Source organism: Lolium perenne, chromosome 1 (genome assembly GCF_019359855.2).
Source record: "Lolium perenne isolate Kyuss_39 chromosome 1, Kyuss_2.0, whole genome shotgun sequence".
Taxonomy (NCBI): Eukaryota; Viridiplantae; Streptophyta; class Magnoliopsida; order Poales; family Poaceae; genus Lolium; species Lolium perenne.
Window position 1 is genome coordinate 119,683,901 of NC_067244.2, and position 17,642 is coordinate 119,701,542.

A 17,642-nucleotide genomic window follows, 5' to 3' on the forward strand; every position below is an offset into this window, starting at 1 on the left:
GTCGTGGCCGTGGCCTGCGACCGCTTCTCGTTGAGGAGGACGTGCTCCACGTGCGTGGCTTCCTGGTGAACCAACGTGATTTCACCAAGACGTGCCATTAGCAACGCCTCCTCCTCCTTCTCCTCACCTTGCGCAAGATTAACGCGCCCCTTGCGCTCGCGGAGAGGCTCCTTGCAGTCCCTGGAGAAATGGTCGGCGTACTTGTTGCAGTTGTAGCACTTAACGTGCGACATGTCACGCTCGCCACCGCCCTTCCCGCTCTGCTTGCCGCGGTTCTTGCCCTTTCCGCCGCCGTTGGAGCCAGAGCCCTGTCCGTGCTCACGCCGCTTGGATCGGGCGATCCACTCCTCCTCCGTGAGAAGCACTTGACCACCGGCGGCGTGCGTGGTTTCGATGCCGCATCGCTCCGTTGCCGACCGCAGCCGCCCGATGAGCTCCTCGACGGACATCTTGGTGATGTCGAGCATCGTCTCGATCGAGCAGACGATCTGCGCGTAGTCGCCCGGCACCTCCCGCAGAATTTTCTGCACGACACGTACCTCGTCCACGTTGTCACTGAGGGTGCGGAGGTTGTTGACGATGCCCGTGATGTGCATGCCGAATGTGTCAAGGGACTCGCCGTTCTTGAAGGAGATCTGTTCAAACTCCTTCCGCAGGCGCTGCGTCGTCGCCTCGCGCACGCGATCGACGCCCATGCGCATCATCTTGATCGCCTCCCATGCCTCGTTTGCCGATTCCTTGACAGCAAGGACCGGCACCATCTCCGGAGGCGCCGCTCGGATGAGCGCGGCCAGCGCCGCCATGTCCTCGCGCTCACCCGGCTCGCCCATGCCGGATATGGCCTCCCAGAGACCTTGGGCCCGTAGGTTGATTTTCATCACCAGGGCCCACTCGATGTAGTTGGTCGCCGTCAGCATGGGGTAGACGACGCCGCCACCACCGCCAACGGGCTGGATCACCCGCTCGTGGACGACGATGTCGTTGCCGCCACGCCTGGCGATGCTACGTCCCCGTTCCCGCGATGCTGAAGCGTCTGCGGGCGGGCGTGAGGTTGCTCGTGCGGGCGACCTGCTCACTCCCTTCTTCTTCCCGGCTTCATCCCCGTCATTGCTGCTCCCGGTCATGGCGATCAAGGAACCTCGCGAACGAGGCTCTGATACCACTTGTCAGCTTTCTCGCCTGGGAACCAAAGCTGCAGAGAATGGCTAGAGGAAGAAGATCAACACAGGATTTGTGCCGCGTAAAACCTTACGGCTTTTCTCTCGTTGTATTCCTCTTATTCATAAGAGAAAGGAAACGGTGACCCTATCTAGGTGCTCAATGCAGTTGACTCGCGCCATCCCACGAGGCCAATCGTGCTGGGTCACGATGCTACGAAAACGGAAAAGGATCCACGATGCGATCGTGCACATCGTGGCTGCACTAGCACGCACAGGCGCGGCTCCGCTCGTGCCTATCTACTGAAAAACGAAATTCAGCTAACAAACTGTAACTGACGAAAGTGACGAGATTACAAGGTTTAGTTAACAGGTAGTACGAGCTTGTAGCCGGGCTTTTTACGGATCCAATCTCCTCAGGTACACGTCATCGCTGGTTTTGTTATCGCCTTGTGTATCTGGTTTTCTTGATCATGTGGACATGTAGTTGGTTTTCCTCCCGGTTTATCTTTTATGCTTTGTTTTATCGTTTCTTCCCATTTTTTCTTTCTTTTTATCTTTTTCATTGTTTGGTTTCTTCTTATTTACTCCCCCTGTCCATTCTATAGTGCCTATAGTTTTTTAGCACGGAAATTAGCGCAAGAGTATTTTATACACAAGACTTCTAGCTGAACGATTTGAGATCAACGTAAAATTTAGGAAATCCATATCTTCCTAACTTACCATAACAAATTTGGAAGCTGAACGGGGAGGGGGTAATTGAAAAAAGCTAAGCTACACCCTTATATTCTGAAACAAATGCCAAAAATTTATAGGCACTATAAAAAGAAACGGATGGAGTGTTTTTGTTTATTTTTCTTCCTTTTGATTTGTTCATGGATTTAAAGAAATATATGTTCGAGGATTTGTAAAAAATGTTCACAAATTTAAGAAAAATATACATTCATGGATATGAAAAACTGTTCATGAGGCGCAATGTTAAAGCGTTTCAATTTTTTGCATTGGTTAGATAAATTATTTATGGTGGTTCAAAAAATGTTCACAAGATTTCAAAAAATATTCATATCTATTTGGGATAATGTTCAGAATGTCCAAAATATGTACATGAGTTCAAAATGTGTTAAGGGTATTAAATATGTTCACTAATTCAAAACAATGTTCACGATGTTTAGAAAAAGTGTTTATGTTATTCAAAAATTGGTCATGGTTGTTTGAAAATTTGTTCACGGTGTTCAAAAAATGCTTCTTTTATATTTAATATTTTTTCATGTTGTTTGAATAAATGTTCAGGAGGTTCAAAAAATAATTTAAAATAGCCACACCATCCCAAAAAAGTTCACATATAAGTACATGTTTAAAAAATGTTGAAATTTTGGATTGTTCAGGTTTTAAATTTTTGTTTGGATTTTGAATTTGTTTATATTTTTTAATTTGTTCAGAGTTTGAAATTAATATATTTTTATTTTTGTTCAAATTTTCCAATTGTTCAGATTTTCTATTTGTTTGGATTTTGAAACAACTGGAATAGCTGAAACTGTTCCTAGGCATGTTTGAAAAATATTCACATGTTTTCAAATATATTAACGGAGTTTAGAAAATTGTTCATGTGTTTTAAAGAAAATATGTTCGGAGATACAAAAATGTTGACGGGGTTGAAAAAGAAGAAAAAATACGAGGCTCAAAAAAGTATATTCATGGAGTCAAAAAAATGTTCACCGATTTCAAAATATATTCACATGGTTTAGCAAATTATTTTCGTGGTTTAAGATATGTCCAACAGTTTTGGTGTTGACGGGTTTGAACAAGCGGAAACCTTGAAGAACACATGAGAGATGGGAGAGATGACAGCACCATGGATGGATTATATGGACAGGGTTGGCGTGGATTTAGGTGCAGTTTTTACGCTTGTTTATTGGGAAGTGAGCTGCGCTCAGCTGTATCCCGTATCCATGAGGCCTTGTTTACTTCTAGGGTATTTATGGGGATGGGAGGAGATTATTTCGTATCCCGGAAAATCTCCACTAGTCCGTTTACTTCTCCGGTTTTGAACCAAATAATCCGAGATATCCCCTCCCATCCCCTTTCAACCCCACATTTTTTTGTCTAAATCAAAAACTCTCCATCATACTAGTATATTTTTGAGGAAGGGTATTTGAGGGGATTGGGTGAACACCAAATCCCCTCCCATCTCTATACCCATTGGAAAGAAAAACACGAGAGAAGTAAACAAGGCCTGAACTTGGATTGTTGTCTAGGTGACTAGGTCCCCTGCTGAGCCCAGTACGTAAATCGAACCGGAGAGGGAGTAGAGGTCGCTAGCAGAGCACCTACGTCGGCCTATTTATATGAACACAAAAAGTCCCTACTTGTTTGCTCGTTCGACTCAGGGCTCAGAGTTAGGTTTAGGGGATATCTATAGCAGATAGTCGAGGGCGTGGCCTGGTAGACATGTCGAAGAGAAGGAATTTGGCGGCATGCACCGCGTCGAATCTGCCAGAGGAGATCATGTCCGAGATCTTGCTGCTGCTACCGGCTAGATCCATCCTCCGGTTTCGCGTCGTCTGCCGCTCGTGGGCCGCCCTGCTCTCCTCCGCCGGATTCACGGACGCCTACGCCGCCAAGGCCAACGCCCGTGCTCGCCGCGCGGACAGGTTCGTCTTCTTCGCGCCGTCACCAGACTGCTGCTCCGTGGTCGCCTACACCTGCGGTCGAGGCGCCGTCGCCGCCGAGCCCCTCTTCACCGTCGACCACGTGCGCGCCGACTTCCTGTGCTTGTCGGGCAAGCCGTGCCATGGCGCCATGCTATTCTCGGACACCCGCTCCGGTACCTATTGGGTGTGTAACCCCAGCACTGGGGAGTGCATCCCCCTGCCGAAGCAGCACCGCGGCCTGAAGGAATCAAGCGCCGGCCTAGCCTACGACGACCGGACCAAACAACACAAGGTGGTCCATCTCTTCAAGGACAAGAGGTATTTCGGCGGGTGTGAGGTTTACACGCTGCGCGACCCAAGCCGGCAGTGGAGGCCGGCCAAGCAGGACGTACAGCTTCTAGGTGCGGCCATACTGAAACTCGTCCTCGCGACTGAAGACCTGGTGACCAAGGTACCGCCGGTATTTGCAAAAGGATGTTTGCATTGGCTGGCCTACCCGGACAGCTTGGACAAGGATCCAGGCCTGGACGCCATTCTTTGTTTCTCCGTCACCACGGAGACCTTCACACGGCTCAACGCACCTGCAAGCGTGCATGTGGCTGCAGAGTACAGAGAGTTGGACGAGGACTTGCCGGCAGTCCCGATGCACCTAGCGGAGTTGGAAGGCTCCCTCTGCCTGGTCCATGATCTCCGCCGTCGAGGGCAGGGCAGCAGCTGTTGGCTGGATGTATGGATGCTCAAGGACCATGCTTCCAGTGAGTGGTCACTGGATTATCGCATCCATGTGGCACCTCTCCTGACACGGGATGTACAAGTTAGCCCCCGCTTCATCACTGTCCTCGGCTGCTGCAGCGGCGGTGGCATCACGGCGGCAAATATGCAGGACAACAAGAAGAAGAAGATACTGGTTGCTACCTCACAACACCAGGCGTATACTTACGACCCCGACAAAGGGGATGTCCAGCTAGTTCTCTCTGCTCATCAGACTGATACCTGGATTGGCAGAAAGGAGACGCCCGCCGCGCTTTGGCTTGGTCTCTATGAGGACAGTCTAGTCCAGATAGGTTGCGAAAGCCACCAGGACAAGGAGGTTTTATCGGCGGTGACTGAGATCCTAGTGCGGCTTCCTGTCAAGTCAATCACTCAGTCCATGCTGGTATGCAGGCAGTGGTGCTCACTCATCGAGAGTGAGAGCTTTGTTAAATCACACATGTCGTCACCGGAGAGGCCAAAGAAAATCTTGATGGCCAATAACGGCCGCGCTCGGCATGCTTTCTTCCACTTTGCCCAGGTGGAGGACTGGCTTCAGTCTCCCGCTCTTGCCGGCACTCTTGTGAACAACATGCTCATCTGCTCCAAGCCATGCCAGGGGCTCAACCTGATTAGCACCATCAACGATGACTTCCTGTGCAACCCATCCACTGGCGCCATCCAGTGTCTTGGAAGGCTTGGCAAATCACATTTTACACCACCACCTCCTATACATCGTCACCATCGTCGGCACGCCTTCTCGGTTGGCAGAACCATTGGGTTCGGCTTCGACAAGTCGACTGGAGATCACGTCGCGGTCGAGATAGGCTACATCTGTGGGGCTCTGGCATGCATGATCAAGACGAGCAGCGAAAAGCATTGGAGCTGCATCGGCAAACCACCGAGGCCGGTGACCGATATGCCACCAGCACATGTCGATGGGAAACTCTACTGGATGAGCGAGCCTGCCCACGACTACGTACTAAGTTGATCAAATATCAAGAAGGAAATATAAACATCTATCCACACCATGAAACAAATATATTATAAAATATATTGTATGGCGAGTCTACTAATATTGATTTGGTATTGCAAATGTGTATCTTTTCGTAGTTTTTTCTATAGCATTGCCATACTTGAGTGTGTTGACTTGTGACTAAATTGATATGCTTTATTAATTGGGATTGAGGATATAATTACTCCCTTCATCCTAGTTTATAGGTCTTGCACGTATTTTTAGGTCATAAATTTGACTAACTTAATACAAGGTATGCAGTACACAATCTATATCATTAGAAAAATTATATGTTCTAACTTTCTAATGATATAATTTTTATGTTATATAACTCATATTGCAAAATATGGTGTTGCCACCCGGTGGCAATAACCCTGATAGCTACCGTTCGATAGATCATTTAGATTTGGTTTACTTGCCACCACGCTTATCCTAATTAGCCACTCCCCTTGGAAATCATTTGTACGTGCTGCGGCAGCTGCCAACGATGGCAGGGATGGTGGCGATTATATCACGAGGCTCACACATTTGCATGTCTACAGCCTCGTTTCTCCGAGGCACGGCCAAGGCACAATGGGTTGGCCGAGGCGGAGGCGGAGGAGGCTCGCCAGCATCAGCTGCTGCTAGTGCCGCCGAACGGTGGCAGTGTTCTCTTCCTCCATATAACAACTACGTCAACATCTTGTCGTCGTTGTCCATCGCGGAAATGCGCCGAACACCTTGCGGGTGGGACGGACGATCGTGGTGGCAGTCTCCTATTGTCGGCGAGTCGGCCAGACGCTGAGATTAGGCATCGACGATTTCGATGGCCGGTGGCTTCTGGACATGCGGGGTGAAAGGCCAGCACGGGGGAGGCGATGGTGACGATGGCGATCCAGAAGGGTGGGAGGCGGACTGGGCGGAGATAGGAGGTGGGGAACACACGCGTTTGGCTAGCAGAAGGGCCCCATGGGCATTTTTCTATGTGGACAAGCCTGCCGGCACGGGGTTGCCGACGATTTTATTCTCGAAACAGCGTCGACGCTTTATTAGACGCGTCGGGTGTGAGTCTAGTAAACCCTCAAAATAGCTATTGAAACGCTATTAGGCTCATCGATGGAGATGCTTTAAGAAACCCAGCACCGGTTAGGGTCTACAAGCCAAAAGATCTTGACGACTGAAATTACTTGATGCATCGAGGAAGGCGTAGCATGTCAGCATGTGACTCTTATATACCTCGGACAAAGCATGGTTTATCAACTCATCACAAAATCCGTGTTGCCAAATTAATAGTTTAAGGTAGAAACTGTTAGGAGATGAAAACAAGTGAAATCTTCAGGCGTTTTCGCCCCAAACGAGTCAGGTTCCGGCGAATCCGGCCGATTCGGCACTAGGCGTGGAGCCGAGTCCGAAGGCTTTTTAATTTTCTTTGAGGTTCGTGCTGACCAAAACTTTTTGAACCCCGTTGTTTGATTGTGCACGAAAAAATTATATTTCTTATACCTCACACTCTACCTAGCACTATGCGAGCTACCGCGCTACCAATGTAGATGAAAGGGATCCGATTAGTCCTGTGGGCCTTTGTTCATAACCACCATTGCTACTTACTAGGAAGTTAGGGTGTGACCCTGATGCTGGCAGTTTTGTATATACCTTGTAGTTAGGACGCCGCCAGAATCAAATGTGCAGAACACTTATTTTTATCTCCTGCAATTACGGGTATGGAAGACAATTCATTTGCCAATCCATTACGTGCCTAGCTGTGGGCAGTGGATTACGAAGCAAATGGCCAGTTGCAGTTAATTTCCTTTTGACGTTAAGACATAAAAGAGCTTTATTGATTTGCAAAATACTGATTATATTCTTGTTCTTGGTGTAATAAGCTGTGGATATCGGGAGGGCATGCAAACGCCACTCCACGCAAGTCCTTGAGGTCATTCCCATCTGAGCTAAAACATGAGCTACCCTATTCAACTCTCTAGTAACTTTGTGCGCTTGTACATTCTGAAGACTCTGAAACAACACTAGCCCAGGAAGAGTGCGACTGGCTTTTCTGATGTGTCTGTTTCTAAAATGATCCGCATGTGCACCCATTGCACGGCTGCTTTGATACCTTCCAAGCAAGCCAGTGCCTCAGCTTCAACGGCATCCGAGAATGCAGGGATCTCTCTATGAGAAATTAGCAGCACCAGCCCTCTGATTATTCTTGCAACTTGCCTCGCCCGTGCTTGCTCTAAGAACATCTCCCGGGCGCTAAAAAACCGCCAGTTTGGCGTGTGCGGGAGCCCCCGCGAACCTCTGGGCGCCGAAAACGCAGGGCGCGCTAAAAAAATTGCCGCGTCTGCGCTTTTACGCTATCTCGCGCGGGAAACTTGCCACTTCGGCTGCCGCGCGCACGCCAACCGCCCCGGAAACATCACCGCCCGCGTGTCGCTCTACTGTCTCGCCGCTCTGCCTTCCACGTCGCGCCCGCGCCGCCGCTCCGCCGACACGATGCCTCCCGCCGTGGCTCCTCCTCCGGCTACCGCGGCGTTCGAGGAGCGCATCCGCCTCGGCACGTTCGAGACGGCGCACGAGGCGGCGCGCGCCTACGACACCGTCGCCTAGCGCCTCGGCCGCTCCCGCCGCACAATGAATTTCCACGATGTGTGGACACGGGAGCCGTCACGCGCGAGCAGTAGCTGCGCCAGCGCGAGCTCGAGCAGCGGCTCGTCATTGCGGAGCGCGACAAGCGCCTCCGCCTCGAGTGGGCGCGGCAGTTCCCGGAGGACGTCGCCGCGATGGAGGCGTTCTACACGCAGAAGGAGGAGGAGAAGGCGGCGTCGGCGAAGAAGAAGGCGAACCGCGACCAGCGCCGGGCGGCGTCGGCGACGAGGAAGGCGGAGAGAGCGGAGAAGGCCGCGAGGAAGGCGGAGGAGAAGAAAAACGGCGCCGAGCCGTCGACGATCGTCCTGTCCTCCTACTTCGAGTGGACATCCACTCGGTGTCCGACACCCCCCACTCGTCAGACTTCGACTGGGACTCGGAGTAGATTAGGGTGGTTCAAATAAATGTCGTTGTACCGTTGAACTTTCTTAATATATTTCATATTATCAATTAATTTTCGTGTTTTGTTTGATCTATTTCGTACCAAAAACGATCGAAATAGTTGTTTGCGCCGCGCTGCGCGTTGCATAACACAGCGTCCGGTGGAGGAACGTTTTACGCGCCAGAGCACGCGTTCAGCGGGAAAAAAATTAGAGCAGCGCGCGGTAAACGTTTACAGCGCGCTCGCAGCCGATTTTTAGTGCGCCTGTTGGAGATGCTCTAAAGGCCGCATCAATATTCAGTTGTGCCCAGTCTTCCGGTGGTGCTCCCACTTGGACTGAACATTCTTTCTGTCCGGCACAATTTCTTCACCCAAAGCTAGCTGATCTTCAAACATCAGACTTGTTCCTGTATCATCACTAATTTGTACGCCAGAGAGGGCAAGTTTTTCGCCATAACTGACCAAAAACCCGATTGAATCTGCAATTGTTGCTTTCCCTTGCCTTGCACCTTATCATTTTGGAGATGCCATGATAGCCAAAGAGTTGACAAAACTTGCGCTCTCTGTTACTTTGGGAATGGCATCAAAGAGCACGGGTAGCCAATCCAGGCCTGCTTTCCTAGGTATTTATTCCGATGGAAAATCCCACACTTCTCTCAAAGCAGATCTCAATGCTCTTGCCTCTGTGCAGTCGACAGTAGTATGGTGTCCATCTTCAGCATGCGGACCACACACAGGGCAATCGCTGGCTGTTTCAATACTCATTCTACACTTGCTCCTCCAGCCTCCAGGTGGCCAACCTGACATGAGCTAACATCCACACAAACATGCCTATCTTAGGTTGTAGTACGTCTATTTGTCAACTTGTGCTCCATAAATTCCGCTCTCCATCAGGGCTGGTGCTAGAAGATCGCCCCACTCTGCCCAACTCAGATGTTCTCCATGCAAGACGATAAACACATTCTTGAAAGAAAAAATGGTGTTCCCCTCCTAGTGTCTCCTCTCATAGTGCCACGCTGGGAAGTCCGAGAGCCTGAAATAAGTAACGGTTTATTATTAGATACGAGAACAGAGTGTAGCAGCGTCTCAACATTAAGTAACCAAGAATTAGCTTGCCTGTGAAGCACATGATGCATAGTCTGCCAAACAAATAGCAGAATAAACCGTAGATCAAACAGTAAAACCAAAACCGGTTGGTTGCAGAATAACTGCAAATTAGCAAAGGTTATAAACAGTTACATTCATTACAAAAAGCTTTAGTCTAGAGCACATGCCAATGGGTTGGTTAGGAGGAATTTGGCGTTAAACTAATAAAATTCTTGCCGAGAATCCCAGATACATCTAGCGGTAACATCGTTCCTCGATACGGAAACAGGCCTTGCAGCATGGACAAACATGATGAGTTCCATCATAATCTGGTCGGGCCACGCCAAACAGCTGATAACATGAAAACAGTCGATAAAGAGAAGGAAAACGGAAAATAACAAGAAAAACGGGAAAACAAAGAAACAAATGACACAAATATGAAAAGATAAGATCCGAAAAGGGCAAAGCACAAACATACTTATTTTAGAGTGACAAGGCTTCTTAATGAGCTCCTCCAGCGGCTTACAGAAGGATCAAAAACAGTGCCATGCACTATATTAACAAATCACACAAGCTCAACAATAACACAAATCAAGCGCAGAGCAAGGTGTACCAAACATAAAAAGAGGAACATGAGCACAAGAACAAACCAGCAAGCACGCGGCAGGTTGCACGGCGGCATGCCACGCCCGTAGGGTAATCGTGAGGCTGAGGCAAAAGATATTTCTTTGCACACGTGTACTAACAGTTTGGGTCGTTGCAAAGAACCTTTCATACAGAGAGAGAAGGGCTAAACCTTAATAACACTAATATTCTTTTCCATCAGTTTCTTCAGTGTTAGGAAAATAAAAACAGAAAATATGCTGCCATCAAACTGCTTGTCCATGAGCCATGACTAGACAAATATATAAGATTTGGCATTAATTACATGCTGCACGAAAAGCAAGAAACAATGGTACATGTCTGAACCTGACAGATCTACACGAATCCATCTCCATCAGAATCTTACTTATCCCACACAAAACTTCAGTGCGAATCCACCTCCTGCAAAATTGCGCCAATTACTGGAGAAAGACAGATGTTGCGGGTTAGGTTATCCAAACAAAACCCGAGTTAGCAATAATGAAGATTGCTGAAAAGAACCATTGGACCCAATCTAAACATTCTCTTGTTCATGTAACTACGTATGATTAAAAAAAACTTAGGACAACCAAAGATTCAGGATCATAGGAATAGGGGTTATGGGCAACTAAAAGCTGTGAATAAACAGAAGCTATCCTTTAGAACAACCAAAGATTAAGGATCACATGAATAGGTGGTTATGGACAACTAAAAGATATGAATAAACAGAAGCTATCCTTCTCATAGAACCTAATACACTAGAGTTCAAAACCATCGAGAAAATAAAGTCAGTATGACACTTAGACCGTTGAAAAGATAAAATCAGTAGGGCAATTAGAAATATTTTAGGCTCAGGATTCTAGTTACCAATCCTTTTCCGTATTGTGGTCAGCGCCGCCTTGTCCATATGCATGCTCCAGATCGAGCGCTGCTAGTGCCCAGATTGATTCCGTTGACGCCAGTCTTGTGGCCTTTGGCCCTCTGGTAATACTTGCTGTTTGTCTAACAATATTCACATCTAGAGAAAAGAAGCTATCAAGAGGTAAGGAGAAGCATGAACCATGCTAATGTCACCTCTCCACAATAGCCTCCTAACTATAGACTTAACCATACAGGAGTTGCGAGATAATTACGCTTCATAGATACAAAGAACCTCCTATAAATTTCCAGTTTAGAAAATGCTAAGAGGATAAAATCAACACAAAGGATTTATTTTCCCTGTTTTCATTTTAGACAGATCGAAAAGCTGAGAGCAGAAAGGAGAAGGAATATAGCTTTTCATATACTCACATAACAATACGGAAGTGCCATATGAAGCATACTCAGAAAACAAAGAAACGGGGGTGATCGACCTGAATGCGGTCTCATTTTTCATTCATAGAAAGGGAAGGCCCCAGGGCTTTTTAACACGGGGGAAGAAGAGTGAGGAGACAACAAACGGGGAGGAGCTAAGTCACGCCGTCAATCCAAGCCTGGAAGTGATAAGGTCCACACGTTGCGGGGCACAAAAGACCCAGAGACCCAGAATACATGCAAAAAATGGAAGCACAAGAATCCAGCCAATTAATCTTTCATTTCTTGCTTGGACGTTGTAAGTGCTACTGAAATCACAACAGAAAAAATGACGCTTCCACCAACTGAAAATGGAACATATCTGCAGTGTTGCAGGTAACATAATGAAAACCTACACAAATGACCTTTTGGTTCGGAACTTGCAAGACGATATAGGTGGATATTTTTTTGTCTTTTAAAGCAGCTGATCGAGATGTAAAATAATATGCTTACTAAAGTCACCATGCACCCAAAAATGCTGCTGAACCTCAAGTAAATGATGTTGGGTGCCAATATAAAATATCATATCCCACAACCTGGTTATAAGAGGAATTAGAAGATATCAAAGCAGAAAATTTTGTGGCCGCTAACTGAAAATATAATCAACCATCAATGCAGAACAAACATGTATTGCTCATTGCTGCGCTTATGTAGCATAAACGCAGAAACTAAAAGATACAAATATTTTTTAATGACTCTAGGGGCAAGGCATAACTGAAGGAATAAATATCAAGAAAAATACTATCAAAGCCAAATGAACCAACAATTACATAAAGATAAACGCCACCCGATCCCTTCCTTAGCCAAGCAATGACACTAGACACAGCAACAAAAAAGAAATGTGCAGGTATGCTGAATACAAATAATCTCCATTTTACTTTCTAAGATTGACCCCTCACCTAAATACACATGGAGGATTTGCTTTACCTGATTCAGACCTTTCATGGTGATCTGCTGAGGGTCTGAAGTCCTGCATCAAATCGGACAAACATTGTTCCTACATAGCAATAGTGCAGTACTCCCTCCGTTCTACATTCTAGCCCCAAAATTTGTTCTGAAATAGTCTGCATTCTAGCTTTTAGTCAACAATAACACTGAAAACGAATTGATTTTTCTCTCTTTATTGGACGTTGTTATTTTCAATGTAGCCTGGATTGGTTGTTCACATATCTAAGTAGTACTAATAAATGCAACACTAGTTTGTCTTACTTTTTCTAGAATGTAGACTAAATAAGGATGGAGGGAGTATTTTCAAAGAGAGCGACAAAAACGGTGTGGGAAAATTGGAAGTAGTCACAACTTGAAAGATCAATAGATCCAAAAAAAGAGGTTTTGAAACGAATAAATGTAACCTCAGATTACCTTGGGGTGTCCTAATTACGTTTTCATAAGAAGATCCACATGTTCCAGTTGTGCATTAAAAAAAGGGCAGCCCGGTGCATGAAGCTCCCGCTTTGCGCGGGGTCCGGGGAGGGGTCGGACCACATTGGGTCATTGTACGCAGCCTTTCCTTGCAATTTTTGCAAGAGGCTGTTTCCACGACTTTCCACAAGGCAGCAGCTTTTACCACTGCGCCAAGGCTCCCCTTCCCAGTTATGCATTCTGATTGAAAATAAAATCATCTCTCTCTCTCATCTCTCTCTCTCTCTCTCTCTCTCTCTCTCTCTCTCTCTCTGATGTAATGATGAGAAGGGAGAGGCAACCAAACCTAGAGTCCGTGTTGTACGCTTTTGGCAGGCTTCACAAAACTCTTATCCTCTCAATCTTGTATCTTGGAAGCTGTAGAGAGGGTGCAAGATCACTGCTGCGGGAGATGACGGGAGAGTGAGGAGGTGCGGACAACACTGGGAGTTGACGACGGGAGAGTGAGGAGGTGCGGACAACGCTGGGAGTTGACAACGGTCCGTGGTGCTGCCGTAGGTATTGGGGCTCCTCGTACATATGTGACAATGAGGAGCAGCAGAAAAATAAAGCCACAAGGAGAGGACGTATGTGACAATGAGGAGCATACAGGGCAGTACCTGAGGGTCGAGGACGTGGTCCGGAAGCAGGGAAGGCGAGGGGGGAGCACGCCATCGTCACAGCGCATGGTCGCCAGCGCAGTCGTGGAGAGCCACCGCAGTCTTCTCCGTCTCTAAGGCGAGCAGGGCTGAGCCTCCTGTGGCATCCGATCAGGACAAAGCGGTGGACGTCATACACATCAGGTCCGGCGGGGGGCGGCAGCCTTGGGAGGTCTGGGGAGGTGGGGTGTGCCAGTAGGTGTCTCCGGAGGGTGGCCGTGGAGATGGGGAACGAAGAGGAGGAGGACGACCTGCCGGAGATAGAGATCGATGAAGGCGGCACCGGTGGATTCAGCTTCGGTGGTGAATAGGAATTTGGGCTGTGGAGGCCTGGAGGGACGCGGCGGGCAATGAGAAAAGGAAGGAGGAAAGTAGCACAAAGCGGTGGAAAGTGGGACCTACATATTGACGGTTTGAACTTCTGGTACATGAAAGAGAGAGAAAGAAATCAGAATCGAGCGGGGCAAATGGAGGACACAGGTAGTAACCGGAAGAAAAATGCCCAAAATAAATCAGTCGAAAAAGATAGAGGCCACCAGCAAACTGGAAAAGGGACAGATGTCACTCCACGATAGAAGGAAAATAGCACATCTACAGTTTCAAAATCACCATGGGGGTCACTAACTTGTTTGGCTTTTATATAGTGTAGGGTATAATGAATACAAAAGAAACAAACATCCAATGTCCAATTATATTGAACTTTGGCTAGAATAAAGGCCCCATTATATCGGAGTCGATTAAAATAATATTTCATTCACAACAAAAAATTAAAACAACAAAGATCTCAAAGGCTATAGATCAGGCATCTAGCATGTTAGCCTTTTGGTGCAGGGCAGTTATAACAACATAAAATGTGTAAACCACACAAAATCCCAAATATAGTATGATTATGTGAGTCAAGATTGTCTAAACTGAGTGATGTTCAGTTGTATGGAAGCAAATAAAATTTAATTGTGGATTAATTGCCTATACTAATCGTCAAGACACTGACTAGTGAAGTTAGAAAGGGTCTCAAGGTGTTGCTAACAAAAAAGAAATTGACAATGGTGCAAGGCTTGAGCATAGATTTAAAGATGTGAAGAGGTTTAAATCTTAGAAATTGCTTCACACAGGGTGTTTAAAGAACAATGGTCGTTGCAATCTTACTTGTCTTTCACTAGACAAGATAGCTCCTCCTCCTACTCTCCTCTTCCGGCTTCTGCTACATATGGGAAAAAAGTCAATTCCACTGATGTTGGACGCTCAAGGGATCACTGCAAACTAACTGCCAGTCAGTTTAACATATGTCCATGGTGTCATGCGCTGCTCTGTGCATCCGCGTCCTGTTGCCTCATGCGTACACCGATTCGACAAATGCCATGTGCACCTGGACACGCCAAGCCAAGAAGGATCAGCTACTGTTAATGAAGCAGAAAGTGAAGTTGAATCAAAGCACCTGCGGGGAGCGGTGGCAACGAGTGACTAGAGCACAGCGGCATTGGTGCCTCAGGAAGATCTAGAGCTCAACAAGCACGGACACCCTGTGAGAGTAGGTCTTAACAGAGTAGAATTGGGTGTGGCAGTGGGGAGCCAGGAGTGATTGCAGACGAAACCATTTCCTGGATTTCCTGCTCAAACTGACCTAGATAGTTGTCAAACATATCCAGCACTACTGTTTGCCTTATCAATCACGGATTGGATGCATTGCAGCAACAGGAACCAAGCGAGTCAACTTGTTGGTGAGAGAGAGAGAGAGAGAGAGAGAGATGTGGTCTCGGTTGTTCTGAGCTGGGGCTTGGTATCAACTGTAGGCAGAGAGACCTGTGGTTACCGAGAGAGATCCACATGCCAGGATGCATCCCATCCTAAAAGCATTGTTAGTTTGTTACTTATAGTTATGTGTACAGCAGAGTTCCTAAATCTTCTGAAAAATGGTTCAGCTAGAGGCACTCCATGGAGAAGTTTAAACTCCTTTGATTGTCCGAACTAAGAAGCTCAAAGTATCCAGCTTCACTAAGAATACTAGCTCAAGGTGTGCCAGTGCCATGAGACAGAAGTTAATAGCTAAATTGAAGGATCAAAAGTACTGTGGAGAAGAAGCAAGCCCATACTCCAGCATGCTAAGTGAATATACCGCACAAAGAGGGTAAATGTGGTAATGTACTATGATGTATCCTTAATATGTTCCAGAATAGTATGCAAAATTATGTTAGTTATAGGAAACTCACAAGTAGTCATAAGAAAACCTGTAGTCTTAGGAGTTAGGATGCTATCTATTAAGTGCATAACTAATAAATCAACGCACAATCCATAACACAAGGAAGCTTGCTGTTAATGGGAACAGAGGAATGAGTTAATGGTCAAAATGATATGAAGAAAAACAGTATGCAATTGCACAGCAGCTGATAATTCGACCTAGGAAATTACCATTGTCCAAGTCGGCATTGGATGCACAAGCTTCAAGTTGGTCAATGGTCTGCTTAATGCACCGCTTTGAAGTGGAGTCTCGAATCTTCATGCATGATTCTTCCTCCAATAAGAGGCCACAATTCTCATCTATATACAGGATCTGTAGCAATCATTGGCTCGTAAATCCTTTGCACGCCTCAGATACTCTACATGCACACCAAACCCAGGTACAAGATCATTTTATCTCCTATGCACCATATAACTTCAAACCTTAGAACATCATGATTTGCAACCAAGTTTTGAACTGTAAGATGAGAGGATTCTTGCATAGGAGAATTAGTCTGATGTAGCAATATAGTAGTGAGGTTACATGGTTCAAAATGTACACATATGGAAGAATCTACCCCATGTTTTGCATCCAAATCAAAGGGGAGGAAGGGCGAGGAGGGGGAGATTTACTCATATATTTGTCTCAGCACCTGAGATGTCCTTTTACAGGTATATTGCCTAGCTGAATCCAACCTCTCTCAAAGAAGAGAACCAATCAAAAGAAACATTCTGAATGCAACAGGAATCAGACAATAGGGAAGGATAAGTTTGAGCGCCAGACTGTATCATAATAATTATGCAATTAGCTAGTCAAAACTGAATATCATGAGCTGATTAGAACATTGACCATCGAATTTTAGAAATTGTAGTCATTGATTTGATATCTACATATAATGTCGAAAACAGGTTATGTAAAACGTATTTCGCTCTCTTCTTTGCAATCAATTGATAAGTCATTGCATCAATGTCACTGTAAATGACAAATGCGCAAAACAATAATCCTCTTATCAGAATTCAGTAACTGAATACGCGAATGTTTGTTTCTCCTACGGCAGACATGTCGGCATAACTAATGCCTTCCAACTGAAAAAAAACTCAGAAAATAGATCTCATCTTTTACTTTGCCTTCCCTAAGAACAAACAAATGTGCTAGACATAATGCAAGGGGAGCAATGAAAAACAGTGACCTAAATAAAAAAGCTGGACAGATTTTTTTTATGTGTCCGCACTATTATAGAATGTACTACTCAGTAGGGCAATGAGTCAATAATCTGGAATTTGTCAATAAACTTGCATACACCGTCTGAGGGATCACCGGCTTTACAAGACAAAATACCAGCTCGCTCACGAGCTCGACATCACGAGCGACTCCCTAAACAGCAAAAGCAACATCACCGGCTTTGAATATCATCGTTGCTTTCTTGGTAGAACAGTGATAAAAGGATATTCTCGTAGATTGATCCAACACCTGACTTGGTCGCAGCAATTGATCATAATTTAAGCATTTGCACAGTTGTACCAAATAGCAGTGAACCCCATCTATGCTAAGAGCCCTCACAATACCTGAAATTTACCCATGCTGGACATATCAAGGCGTATTACCAGAAGGTGCTGCAACAAAGTGAGCCCCATTTCTGTAGATGTTAAGCATGAGCAGGATAGGAGCATACTGGGAACAAAATATTGAGTGTGAGCTGGCCAGTAGATCAATACACTATGGCCCATACAATCACCACCGTTATTGAA